Raw genomic sequence first — 14,126 nt, forward strand, 5'->3', positions numbered from 1 at the left:
GTGGAATATTTCAACATGTAATAATATATAAAGATTCTGCACCAAGACAATCCTCAGCAAAAAACAAAAACCCAAAACCAAAAAAAACAGGAGGTATCACACTCCCAGACTTTAAACTTTATTATAAAGCTACGATAATCAAAACAGCCTGGTATTGGTACAAGAACTGGCATATATATCAATGAAACAAGATAGGATTTCAGAAGAAAAACCTCAATTTCTCAGCCAACTCATCTTCAACAAAGCCTTTACCACCACCAACTGGGAAGAGGAGAATCTATTCAGTAAATGGTGCTGGGAAAACTAGCTGATCACATGCAAAAGATTAAAACAAAACCCTACCTATCGCCATACACAAAAATCAACTCTAAATGGATCAAAGACCTAAATGTAAAACCTCAAACTATAAGAACCTTAGAAAATGCAGGAGACACCCTTATGGAAATTGGAACTGGCATCCAATTATTGATCAAAACCCCAAGTGCCCATGCCATATGAGATAAGATACACAAGTGGGACCTCATCAAACTGACAAGCTTCTACAAAGCCAAAGCAACCATCAAGAGAGCAGGGAGACAGCCCACAGGCTGGGAAAAAATATTTGCCAACTGTACGTCTGACAAAGGCCTAACATCTATGATTCACAAGGAACTCAAATGTGCCAAAAAAAGAAAATAACAAACAGCCCCATTACAAAGTGGGCAAAATATATGAATAGACACCTCTCAAAAGAAGATGTGCAAGCAGCCAACAGATACATGAAAATATGCTCAACCTCACTAGTCATCAAAGAAATGCAAACTGAAACTACACTGAGATACCACCTAACTCCAGTCAGGATGGCCATCATCAAGAACCCAAAAAACAAGAGAAGCTGGAGAGGGTGTGGGGAAAAGGGAACACTTCTACATGGTTTGTGGGAGTGTGAACTAATACAACCTCTGTGGAAAACAGTGTAGCAATTCCTAAAAGGTCTAAAAATCAACCTTCCATATGACCCCGCAATCACCCAACTGGGAATATACCCGAAGAACTCAAATCACTCTATAAAAAAGATACCTGCACACGTATGTTTATCGCAGCCTTGTTCACAGTAGCAAGAACATGGAACCAACCGTGCTGCCCATCAAAAGAGGACTGGATAAAAAAAAATGTGGTACATATACACGATGGAATATTACGCAGCCATAAAGAACAAAATCATGAACTTCACAGCAACCTGGATGGACTTCGAGTCTTTCACAGGAACAAAGAACTGAGTATCATATGTTCTCACTCATAAGTGGAACTTGATCAATTATCATGACACTATAAGAAAAGGATTGGCATTAATGGGTGTCTGCCTGGGGAAGGGGGGATACCTCATCAACAAGGGTGCCTGCATAATGAACACTTGTATACCTAATCCTGAATTCCACCCCACTTCTTTAAAACAACAAAAAATTATATATATATGTATATATAATTTTTTGTTGTTTATATATATATATATATATATATATGCTGGACTTTCTATACAGTATCCTATTAGTTATAAGATGGGAGGGCAATATCATAAGAGGGATAGGCTTAGAGGAGAATCAATGAGGACTTCAACATCTAGAGCCAATGGAAAAAACTAATTAAAGACATAATAGAAAAAGAACCCATTTGTAGGTTTGGACCCTCCAGAAGAACCAGATAGTCCACTGCAGTATCTATGGGCAGACAACTTTTTAAGACCAACTAACAAATGGATCACAAGTGACAGTTCAAGTTGGGAACATGGTCTTGTTATGGTTTTAGACCACCAGTTTGCATGTAATAGGACACCTCCAAGTCTTTCTCTTGTCCATGCTTTACTACAGATTCAGAAATCACCTCCTCCAGGAATCCTTCCCTAATCATCATCCAGACTGGGTTCAAGCTATTCTTTTGTGCTTCTGTATTTTGTGCTGGTCTACAACATATACTATAATTATTCAGCAATTTATTCAACAGATATTTATTAAGCATTCAGCTTCTACCAGACATTGTAGTAGGAAGGAATGGGGAATAGAATAGTGAACAAAACCAAGTCCCTGCCCTCACATTCTAAGGAGGGGAGAGGAATGCAGACAATAACAAATAATTAATTATAAAGTACATTATAGTGATAAGCACTATTAACAGAAATAATGCAGGGTAATGGCATAGGGAATTGGAGGGACATTTTATATATTATATTTTTATACAATCTTCTTATTTAAAGTTAGTTTTACCTTTGTTAATAAATATTCTTCTAAAACATTATTCCCTTCTACAGAGATATGTACCATACTTAACATATCTATTCCCTTATTGTTTTTAGGCATTTAACTTTTTTTATGTTGCAAACTATATTGAGGAGAATATAGTTATCTTTTGGAGCATATCCTTGATTATTTCCACAGGATAACTTTCTAGAAATGGAAAGGTTGTGATTCAACTGTTGCCCTGCTAAGCAAGTCTGAATCATCTTTAATCCTTTGAACACAGGCATTGGTATTGAAAGCCACTTTCCATAGGAGTCAGTGCCAGAGCTTGGTTACTTCTCCTGATCCTGGATCCATCCACACATTGTCCTCTTTCTTTTTCCAATGACTCATAAAAAGATCAACAAACTTAGTAGTGAAAGCCATGCAGGTTATGATACCATCAGATGAAACTCCCCAGAACTTAAGAAGCCTTTGTCTAAATTCAAAGGTATTGGTGATTTAAATTCTAAATTTTTTACTGTAGGTCTGGACAGTATCATTCTTCAAGCTGACTGTAAAAGTCTCCAACTTTGCTTCAGCTCCACATTTATCTCCTTGCATAGAAAATTGAGGTTTTTGAACCTGTTCCTTGACCTTCACCTCCAAGAATCCATGACTTTCCTTTTACCTTATTTTTCCTAGATATCAACCTCCCTCAACTCATTTCCTGGCTAACTTCTTAGCTCTGGTTCCTAGGTTATACTTTAACTATGCTGTCTTTTCAATTACCATTAACAAGTGACTAACCCAGGTACTATCCCAGTGTTGATGAACATGGGCCTGACTTTGATATTGAAATCCAAAATAGGATAACACATTAATCATTTCCTTTTCTCTCACTATTCACTACCACCTCCTCATTGGTCCAATATGTGAAGAAGAGATGCAGGGGATTCAGAACATCTCAACACATGAAGAATGTGTTTGCTCCCCAAATCTCAAAGAAATGGTTGGGAAATTATTAAATAATATAAGAATTCATCAGCTTGGATATTTATTGACAGTTTTTAAGAACAAAACAACTTGATAATTAAAGGATCAAACCATGATTAAAATAGCTTGAGAGTAGAGAAAGAGTTTTGTCTCTAAATAAACTGTTCTATTTATCTATCAGTGTTTAAATAACTCCAGCTTAAGACTTTGGGGGAACAGTCATGCTAGCATAAAAGAGTACTGACAAGGACATAAAAAGACCAGTAAAGTGAAAATGCTTAATTATTAATTGATTTTAAACATATGGACTCCATTTCATAGACTAATTAATTTTAATCCACTCAACCTTAAGAACTAGAGCTTACAAGGTTAAACCAAAAATGCAAGATATTCCAGGCACAGGAACTTTAGTGCCCTGGAAGAAATATGTCTACCTGAGAAAAACACATTAAATATTCTTGATATGACTTTTCCAAAGATGTTGCTACCTTGCTCTTTTTCTTATTTGAATTAGTAAACACTCAAAGTTACCCAGCTTCAGTTGGTTTTCTCAAGGTGATAATGGGCAAATCAGAAGCCACAGAACCACCCATAGATATGACTTTTCTGCTGTTTGCTTTTCTTTTTTTTTTGAGTTGGAGTCTCACTCTGTTGCCAGACTGGAGTGCAGTGGCCGCTCCCGGCCACCGCAGCCTCGCCTGCTGGGCTCCAGCGATCCTTCCGCCTCAGCCTTCCGAGTAGCCGGAATTACAGGCGCACGCTACCACGCCCAGCTGATTTTTTGATTTATTGTAGAGATGAGGTCTCGCTGCCCAGGCGGGTCTCGAACCCGCGGGCTCAGGCAATCCACTCACCTCAGCCTCCCAAAGGCGCGGGATTACAGGCTGAGCCACCGAGCCCGGCTGTGCTGTTTGCTTTTCTTCTCCTTTCACCGTTGCTTTGGTCAATGGATGTTCTTCAAACAACCAGACCATGCTGTGCACCACAATTTCACATTTTCACTCTCAACCTCCAGTTTGAGAACAAAAGTTACCAGCTCATAAGTTATCTTGTGAGCATCTTTTATTGTTTTCCTACTTTCATGGATATACGAAGGAAATAAACAACTCTAATAGGGATGTGAGATTTACCCTACCTGGAAAACAATATGCTACACAGCATGAGCAAAGCCAATTGGTATAACAGACTTCCTAGAGATGATAAGTGGTGTCTTCCCACCTATAAATCATTGGTCACACTATCCAATCTCCTCCACTCCTTGAATGATGGATTTCACAGGGTGTTGTCCGTCATATAATCTATATACTAGTAGTTCTTTCACTTCCACCTGAAAATGGAGCTGGCAAGGCTATCTATATTTGGTTTTGAGAAAATTTGACATAGAAAACATGCTGAGAGAATCAAGTTGCTGCATTTACATTAGTCGGGAAGCATTTCAGAGTCCTCCTTAAAGTAATTGTCATTTACTCACTCTAACCTAGATCAAATATGACAGGTTTCTGTTGAAGGGGCAAGACAGACTAAACTGGTGATGACCAAGGATCAGGAGACAAGACTAATTCATTAGGAAATAACAAACATCCAAACAGCAAGCCACAGAAAGCAGTGCAGATAGATGGACAGGTTGTGACAGGAAGACCCTACAGGTGATGATAGATAAGATCTCTGAAAGTAGGGGAAGTCTGACATTAGGAAAATATGAGTTGTAAATTATATTCTGCCCTTAGTAGTAGAGACCTGAAAAATATTGGCTTATATGAGATTTCTTTTTTCTATCGTATAATTTAAAATCAATCAGTTGTTATAACAAGGTTGGTATGGTAGCTCTCAGTGTCATCAGAGAACCAGTCTCCCTTATTGTCTTTATTTATCAAGCATAGGGTGTGTGACCCTCATCCTGAAGGTTACATAATGGTTATTGAAACTCCAACTGCTACATCTGCTTTTGTAGAGGAAGAAAAGACAGAATGGAGAAGGATACAGCAAAACCTTTAAAAGAGACTTCCAAAACGTCTTGACTACTTCTGCTTATATGTCTGCTTTTAGTACTCCTATTACAGGCTGAGCCACCGAGCCTGGCCATGCTTCTGCCATTTTTCGTTTCATCTATTCCACATCAGCAAAATGTTTCTATTTGAGGACTCTTTTCATCAGGGAAGCAATAAAAAGTCACTCAGGTTGAGATTGGGTGAATAGGGAGTGTGGGGCAGGGAGGCATGCCATTTTCGGTCAAAAACTGCCTAACAAGCCAGGCTCAGTGGCTCAGCACGTAATCCCGCGCCTTTGGGAGGCTGAGGTGAGTGGATTGCCTGAGCCCGTGGGTTCGAGACCCGCCTGGGCAGCGAGACCTCATCTCTACAATAAATCAAAAAATCAGCCGGGCGTGGTAGCACATGCCTGTAATTCCAGCTACTTGGAAGGCTGAGGCGGAAGGATCGCTGGAGCCCAGCAGGTCGAGGCTGTGGTGGCCAGGAGTGGCCACTGCACTCCAGTCTGGGCGACTGAGTGAGACTCCAACTCAAAAAAACTGCTGAACACTCATCACAATGTGAGCAGGTGAACTCATAAACACCCATCATAAAATGGACAAACACGTTGAAAGAATCTCCAAAAAAAAATTCACTGAAGTTGAACACAGCCTCTCACAACAATGCTAGCTAGTATACTGATGCTGTTGGATTCCTAGAACACTTACCTGGGGTAGGGGAGGCCTGTACTGCAAAGGGCCCACCTTCCAAATCGTAATTCCATTTTGGGGGGGTCATTTTTGTTTTTGACAAGTATTAATATCCAGGCTTAAACCAAATGTGATGAAAATAATATCAGTACTTTTTAAAGTTTTCCAAAGTGATTCTATTGTTCAGTCAAAGCTAAGAACCGTGTTCTAAGAAGGGTATAACAACCTCAGACCCAGAAGAATTAAATGCTAGACAAAGGTAGAAGATAGAGGCTTAGCTAATTATTCTCATATACAAATTCATGAACTATGTAGCAAAACTAACATAACACTTAATTCTGAAAAACCTGATCCTTGAGCTAGATAACTTCATCCCAAATATCTGTGGTGATACTAAATAGAGGTTATATGGTCCCAACAGTAAAGTTTAGAGAACCTACAGGCAGGGAGTCAATCACACTATCAAAATAGTGCTGAATTTAGGGTTATGGTGGTCTTGCTTTTCCAGCTTCCTAAGGTGACTGGTTAGGCTGTTAATTTGTGATTCTTCCATTTTCTACATGTGCGTTTGTAAAGATATGAATTCCCCTCTTACTACAGCTTTCATGGCATCCCAGAGGTTTTGGTAAGATGTTTCTTCATTTTCATTTGTTTCCAGGTTTATTTTAATCTCTGTTTTGATTTCATCATCGACCCAGGAGTTGTTTAGCATCATTCTATTTAGTGTCCACGTCTTTGTGGTTTTGGGGGAACCTTGTTGGTGTTGGTGTTTATTTTTTTTCCACTGTGGTCGAAGAGGGTGCATGACAAATTTTGATCTTTTGAAATTTGTTTATGCTTGATTTATGGCCAAGTATGTGGTCGGATCTTAGAGTATATTCCATGCGGTGATGAGTAGAATGTTTATTCTGTGGTCGTTGGGTGGAGTGTTCTGTAGGTATCAATTAAGTCCATTTGGTCAAGAGTCACGTTGAGTTTCTGGATCTCGTCGCTGATTTTTTGTCCTGATGATCTGTCTATGGTTGTGAGTGGGTATTAAAGTTCCCAGCTATGATAGGGTTAGAGTCAATATCTTTTTTGAGTTTACCTAGAAGCTGCTTTATGAACGTTGACACTCCTATGTGGGTGCATATATGTGTAGGATAGATACTTCTTGATGATGGATTGAACCTTTTATCATTATGTAGTGGTCTTCTGTATCTTTTTTTAATTTTTGATAGCTTAAAGGGTATTTTGTCTGAGATTAAGATTGCAACTACTCCTGTCTTTTTTGTTCCTTTTGACTGAAAGTTTGTTTCCCATCCTCTTATTTTGAGTCTGTGAGTGTCCTTTCTAGTGAGATGAGTCTCTTGAAGGCAATATATTGTTTCCTGGTGATATTTTACCCATTTTGCCATTCTATGTCTTTTCAGTGGTACATTTAGTCCATTCACATTCAGGCTAATTATTGAAATGTGAGAGTTGATCCCTATCATAAGGTTCTTATAGAGTTGTTGTTGTAGTTGTTCCTGTTTATTTATTGTCTTTCTTTTGGTTTTGGGGTTGGTTCGTGTGTGTTAATCTTTTTCCTGTACTCTTTGGTTTTGGGGTTGGTTCGTGTGTGTTAATCTTTTTCCTGTACTCTTGTGATGAACGTTATTGTTCTTTTTTCCTTTTCTTCTGTGTTTAATACCTTCTTAAGTGTTTCTTGTAGAGGTGGTCTGGTGGCAGCGTAAGTTCTTAGGGATTGGATATCTGGGGAAGATTTTAACTCTCCCTCACTGATGAAGCTTAGCTTGGCTGGGTAGGTTATTCTTGGTTGAAATTGTTTATCTTTTAGAACTTTGAAGGTAGGGCTCCAAGCTCTCCTAGCCTTAAGTGTTTCTGTAGATAAATCTGCTGCTATTCTAATTGGTCTTCCATGGTAGGTAATCTGACCTTTTTCTCTTGCTGCCTTTAGGATTTTTTCTTTTATACCTACTTTGTTTAGGTGAAATTTTTTGTGTCTGGGAGTTGGTCTTCTCCTTTGTTATCTTGCAGGGGTTCTCTGAATATTGTATTTGAATTTTCGCATCACTGATGAGATGAGGGAAGTTTTCTTCAATAATCTCATGGAATGTTTGTTCCAGGTTGGACTGTGTCTCTCTTTCTGCCTCATGAAGTCCAATTTCTCTTAGGTTCAGTCTCTTGAAGTAATTGCTCTTCTCTTGAAGGTTTTGTTCTGTCTTTTTATGTTTCTTTTCTATGTTTTTGACAGTTTGGGTTAGTTCTATATTTTGGTCTTGAAGCTCTGAGATTCTTTCTTCTTTTTGGCTAAATCTGCTTTCCATGCTTATCAGTTTATTATTTATTTCATTCACAGTATTCTTTACTGCTGTTATCTCAGTTATCAAGTCCTTCCTAGTCTCCTCTTGTTTCTCCTCAATTCTTTTTAATCTCTCCATTAATGTCTTGATATCTAGGTTTGTAGTTTGAGACCAGTCATTCTGGGGGCTCTTCATTGTTTGCATTCCAAAGTCAGTTTTCTCAGTGTCTGACCTCCCAGGGATCTGTGAGAGGCCCATATTCTGCTTTTGGTTTTTCTTCATTTGTGTAGTTTTTTCTCTCCTCCTTTCCCTCTCTTTCTATAATTCTGTTTTTCATGGAATGTGCAGTTGCTTTTACTTCCTTTTGTTCAATCTCTTGTTCTTCCTTATGAGCGGCCTCTGGCTTTGTTCACTTTTGAATCTGGACTGTAGGTTGGGACTGTACTTTTTGCAGTTTTGAGATTTAATTGAGGGGGAAGCTGTGATTCAGAATCTATCTGCAGATCCCAGCATCCATCAACAGGTGTATGGGCACACTGGAACCCACTTCCCACTGCCTTACAATCTGTCCATGCAGTGGGGTTTAGGTTTGCTCCTGGAACCAAAGGAGGTAAGAGAAAGGAAAATAATGGAAGAAGGGAGGGTCAAGAGGAAGTTGGAGAGAGAGAATAGTAAGAGAGAAAACAGGCATACGTACCAACTAATGAATGAAAAGAGACACAAGGCCAGAGAAGAGTAAAAAACAAACAAGATTCCCTAAAGTATACAGTATACAAAGACAGTTCAATAATTTCGTGCCTTTTGATGTGCTTTTCCCTAACACAAACAAGTAGTCTAGCTCAAAAAGCAAGCAAAAGTGAGCAAAACAAACAGTCAAAACAATAAGATAAAAAATCAAAATAAGAAACCAGACTAGCTATGGAGTCTTTCCTGAGTGTCTAAAGTCTCCTCAGATCTGATCTCTAGCCTCTCCCCTTTGCAGGCAGATAGACTTACTCATAGGTTGGGTTGGATCCCTTGGCTTGCTGCCTGAGAGGTCTGCCACAGGACTGAGTTGCCTGTGTCTGATTCAGCATAGGGGAGGGCCTTTTTCTCCTGTTTGGTGAGGTTACCTTAGAAACCAAGGTGGAGGCTGGTCATAGATGGGCAGGGCAATGCAAATCTCTGCCTGGATAATGGCTGCAGTGGGCAGCTCCTCTTTTGCCCATCCTTTCTCTCCACTCGTCCTTTCTCTTCACTTGTCTGGTCTGTGGATAGGGTGATGGCGGGCAGTGGCAACGGCTTTGGACCTCCCACAGGGCACTTCAGCCAGGAATGGAGCTGGTCTCTCTGTGGTACAGGCACCTAGGCCTCCCTGGGCGGCGGCAGTGTGAGATGGGGCTGAGTGAGGACCCAGAACCCAGGGCGGGGGCCTGGAACTCCGAAGGTCAAGCACTCATGGCGGCTTTGGGTGCTTCAGCCCAGGTGGTGGCACAGAGCCTGGAGGCACAGGTGCTGGGGGCCTGCAGGGGCAGCAGTGGCCTTGGGCCTGGTGCGGTACCCCAGGAGGTAATGGAGCCTGTAGTTCTGAGGGGCGGGCCTGGAGACCGTCCCTGGGCTGCCACGCCTGAGATTGGGTTGGGCTCCCAGCCAGGGAGGGAGCTGGCAGTGACTGAGGGCCAGGCAGATCAGTGTAGCCAGCAAGGGAACCCAGATCTCCACGAGGCAGTATCCGAGGGCCTCTGCAGGTGGCAGTGGGCAGCTTGGGGCCAGGTGAGATGGTGTAGCTGGGGAGGGAGCTGGGAGCTCCACTTGGCCAGGGCCCAGGGCCACCTGGGGCGGAATAGCTACAGAGGGGCCAAGATAGCCGGCCATGCGTGGGACCAGGGTCTCCAGGCCTCCAACCGGTGCAGCTGGCAGTGGGTGGGGGGTAGGGGAAGGAAAGTGAGAGTCTTTATGGGAACTCACTTTTGGAGAATCTCACAGTTCCTCCTGTGCTGTCGCCATCTTACTGGAACTCCTGTTCCCCTGTAATTGTATCAGATCCCATATGTACTTTCTTTTACACATAAAAGTTGAATTTTCAAAGTTGATAAAGTTATGTATTCAGATATGCATTTCTATTTTTGTTTTATTTTCTTCATTAATATGGTACTATATATTTTTAATTCAATAAATTGACACGAAGTACATCAAATGTAGAAATTAGTAATTATGTCTAAGTTTTTCCATCTGTTTTGAGGGAAGAGATCAAACCACCAGAGAGAGAAACTTTTACTGAATGATATAATCACATTGTGCAATATGGGAAAAGAGGCAGCTTGATAACAACTTTAAAATTTATCTAATATAACAGGTGAACCCGTGTTTAAGCATATGGATTCTATAATGGGAATTTAAGCATATGATTTCTTTAATGGATTCTATAATTGTTTAATTGTGATTTTTTTTCTATTTTCTAACATAAAAGTTACAATTTTTGAAAGGGAATAGATCCACTTGAGTTCTGAGTCTGAGAATTTAAGAAGTGGATTCCATGCATTATTTGTATCATAAGCAGATGACAGAAATTCCCTCTGTTTGGAATATATTAACATATTCAAATTTTCATATTCTAATTATGGCCATTGTTAAATCGTCTCAATAAAATTGGTTCTAAAACAGAGGTGAATATATCTGAGCCCACAGGGCCACACAACTTTCCAGATACAAAACACAAATAGATTGCTACCTGTCGATAGAAGAGCAACTACATGATCAGCTGGGCCAGGTGACAGAGAGGGTGAGATACTCCTTCAAACATTAATTTTACTATCATTATAGTTTGACACGTTTGCTCTTTTTTTCATTCTACTGGGATCACATTCCAGTTGTCAGAAGAGTGTGCGTGGGAGGTGGGATTTACCAGCACTCCCTTAACTACCTCTTACTTGACACCAGTGACTGATCACTGGTGAAATCCTTTCAGTTGTCAAGAAGTTCTTTCTCTTTGTGTGTGTGATGTGCACATGCACCGATGGCAGAAAGATACATTTCTGATTTATGACCTGGTGCTGATGCAGATCTCACTTATTTTGGCAGTGAAAAATAAACACTATATAGTACTTATTGTATATATTTATGAATTTTTCAAAATCAACATCTGGAAAAGTTGTCTAACTCTGGATTGTCACTCAGCTACTTTTAATTTGTGCTTAGCAAATACTATATAAAAGAAGGTACTATATTATTTCATGGAAGTTATTAGGGGGCATGTGTTTTGGGTCTGCTCACATCATAGTAGTTGTCTATTTTAGAAAAATGATTCATCTCTTTTCTTATATTCATAAGATATCAATTAACTGCTTTTCAATATTTTATTAGAAAGAATGATAAAACATAAGCACACTCAAATTTTCACAATGTAAAAATCTCCAATTTCATCACTAAACATTTTTATACCTTCAGAAATATTTGTCCCTCAGAATACATGATGAGCTTATTCCAAATGCTTTAAGTGAAATTACAGTAAAATTTTTATTTAGTAAATTACATGAAAGCTTATAGATGCTATTTTAGTTGAAGAAACAAATCTTGAGCCTGGCACAGTGGCTCACGCCTATAATCCCAACACTTTGGGAGGCTAAGGCAAGAGGATTGCTTGAGCCCAGGAGTTCAAGACTGGCCTGGGCAACATACCAAGACTTCAACTCTACAAAAAAAATAAAATAAACAAGCCAGGCATGGTGGCACTTGCCTGAAGTCCCAGCTACCCAGGAGGTCGAGGCTGCAGTGAGCTGTGATCATGTCACTGCATTCTAGCCTGGGTGAAACAGTTAGACCCTGACTCGAAAAAAAAAAAAAAGGAAATGAATCTTCATAAGTGATTTGTGCTTTTATATATCCCTACATTTTATTAGAATAAAATTAGACTGTGTTCAAATATGAATACAATATTAAGACTTAGGATAAGTGACATGCCTTTCTCACTAGCATATTATTCAAATAATATAGAGCCAACTGCTTTTCTGGTCAGAATGATAGATAATGATTTTGTACAAGCTAATTTGAAATTGGATCCTTAATTTTCATTCATTTAATTACAAAGCAGTATTATAAAATCCCTACCAAAATAGTTCACATAGCAGTCCGCAATGAGGAAGCTTTTATGTGAAAGCACATTGTGTAAGCTTGGTCAGTCGCCAGAAGTGGTAGGATTTTGCTGAGCAAGTCATGGCATTATTAGAGGATGCTGGCATAAACAGAAATGCAGATCAGTAAATGAAATGGAGGATAGAAAGAAACCAATAAAGATGATGTATTAAAAAGTTGAATGTAGCTTATTAGAATACATGTTTAATAGTTCAGTGTGAGTAAAGACCTGAGGAAATAACCTTTCATTTCAGCATAAAAGAAATGTAGTTATGATTTATTTCAATTGTGCTCTTTTACAATAATATAGGATCATTTAGACTTGCCCATGAAAATGATTTTATTGATAAGCTGGCACTAATGTTAAATTAACTCTTCATGACGCCAATGCAATGACTGGCGGAGAAACAAAGAGGAGAATTTTAAGAAGAGTTATGTCCTCTAGGAGAATAAAATAATAAGTAACCTATACTAGGAAAAACAATCCAGCTTGTTATTGTGATATTTGTAATACCTATTGCAAAACTCAGGTTTTGTAATAGAAATAGCCTAGCCATCAAATTTTCTTTTAAAAAGAGAAATGAATCCTACTAACTAATGATAATATTTCATTTTCACAAATAACTTATCTATTGAGATGTTTGTAATCAGATACTTTATATGGAACAGACTTCATCCCTACATAATTGAATTCCTCATAGGAACACAAGTTTGTCATAGCACTAATGGGAAGAGAGATGACTAGGATCCCAAATCTTTGAATCTTCAGATTTCATTGTGCTGCTTGCTCCTGTATAAGGTTTCTGAGGAGTATATATTGCACAGAAGAGAAGTTGATCAAATATACACTGCATTCTAGCTAGAGCTATGGCCTCAAATCTCTATATATTCTTGAGTTAAATTGAGCTAGACCACATACTAAAGAAAGTGGCTCTTTATATAGCCAACCTCCATCCTAGCCTAGGTCCAGACTGAAGAAAGAAGGACTTCTTAGCCCCTTTCTCAAGACTACTCTACAGTCTTGATCCCTCCTTTCCCTCCACTCTCAGGTATTATACTCTGCTAGTGAGAAAATCGACAAAGAGAAAATCTTCTCTGAAAAGCCTAGAGTAGAACTTGCCTAAACTGTCTCCTATGCCCCAGACAGTAACTTTTATGCTTAAGGAGTATGAGAAAAGGAGTATGAGGGGGCTCTTGACATAGAGAAGGCTCATCTTACTACACCTTTCACATGAGAGCACACCTGAAACTTGAACTTTTACTTCTTTGTTTCTTGAACCCAAAACTCTAAATCTTGAGAATTGTGTGTTCCTTACCCTTATTATAGAATTATTCCTTCTAGCAGAGTTGTTGAAGGAATATTTCTCAGCAGTTAGAATGTGCCACTAATAATAATTAGGACTAAAAGTGAAGAATAATTAGACATCTTGTTGAAGTTATTCTTCTTAATTCAGGAACACAAACTCTAACACTTCATTGACCTGGTGCATATAAAGTAGCTGGAACAGAGTTTTGTTTTATTTTATTCTGTGTCTACTTCCATTACTTAGCTGTTTATTTTATAATACGTAATTTATTTTCTCTATGCAGGGATATACTCATGATGGTACCTATTTGGAAAAATAGCAGTTGATTGTCTGGCTTTTGAAAATCCTGTTCTGCAGCCATTCTCTACCATGTAGTTAGTTATGTATGTGTTCACTAGGTCTATCAACACACATTTACTGAGCATTGGCCACATACTATGTATATGGTTTCAAAATTGACTTCTACCAACAGACACATGAAGAAATGCTCAACCTCATTAATCATCAGGGAGATGCAAATCAAAACCACACTGAGATACCACCTAACTCCAGTCAGAAT

The 14,126-nt window shown here is 39.1% G+C and overlaps 1 pseudogene; it reads left to right on the forward strand.

Annotated features, from left to right (window-relative positions):
* The first annotated feature begins 9,587 nt into the window (after positions 1 to 9,587).
* Positions 9,588 to 14,126, forward strand: part of LOC103266056 — a 15,943-nt pseudogene continuing 11,404 nt past the window's right edge.

The sequence above is a fragment of the Carlito syrichta genome, unplaced genomic scaffold (assembly GCF_000164805.1).
Source record: "Carlito syrichta isolate Samal-C Ts95f unplaced genomic scaffold, Tarsius_syrichta-2.0.1 Scaffold306999, whole genome shotgun sequence".
NCBI lineage: Eukaryota > Metazoa > Chordata > Mammalia > Primates > Tarsiidae > Carlito > Carlito syrichta.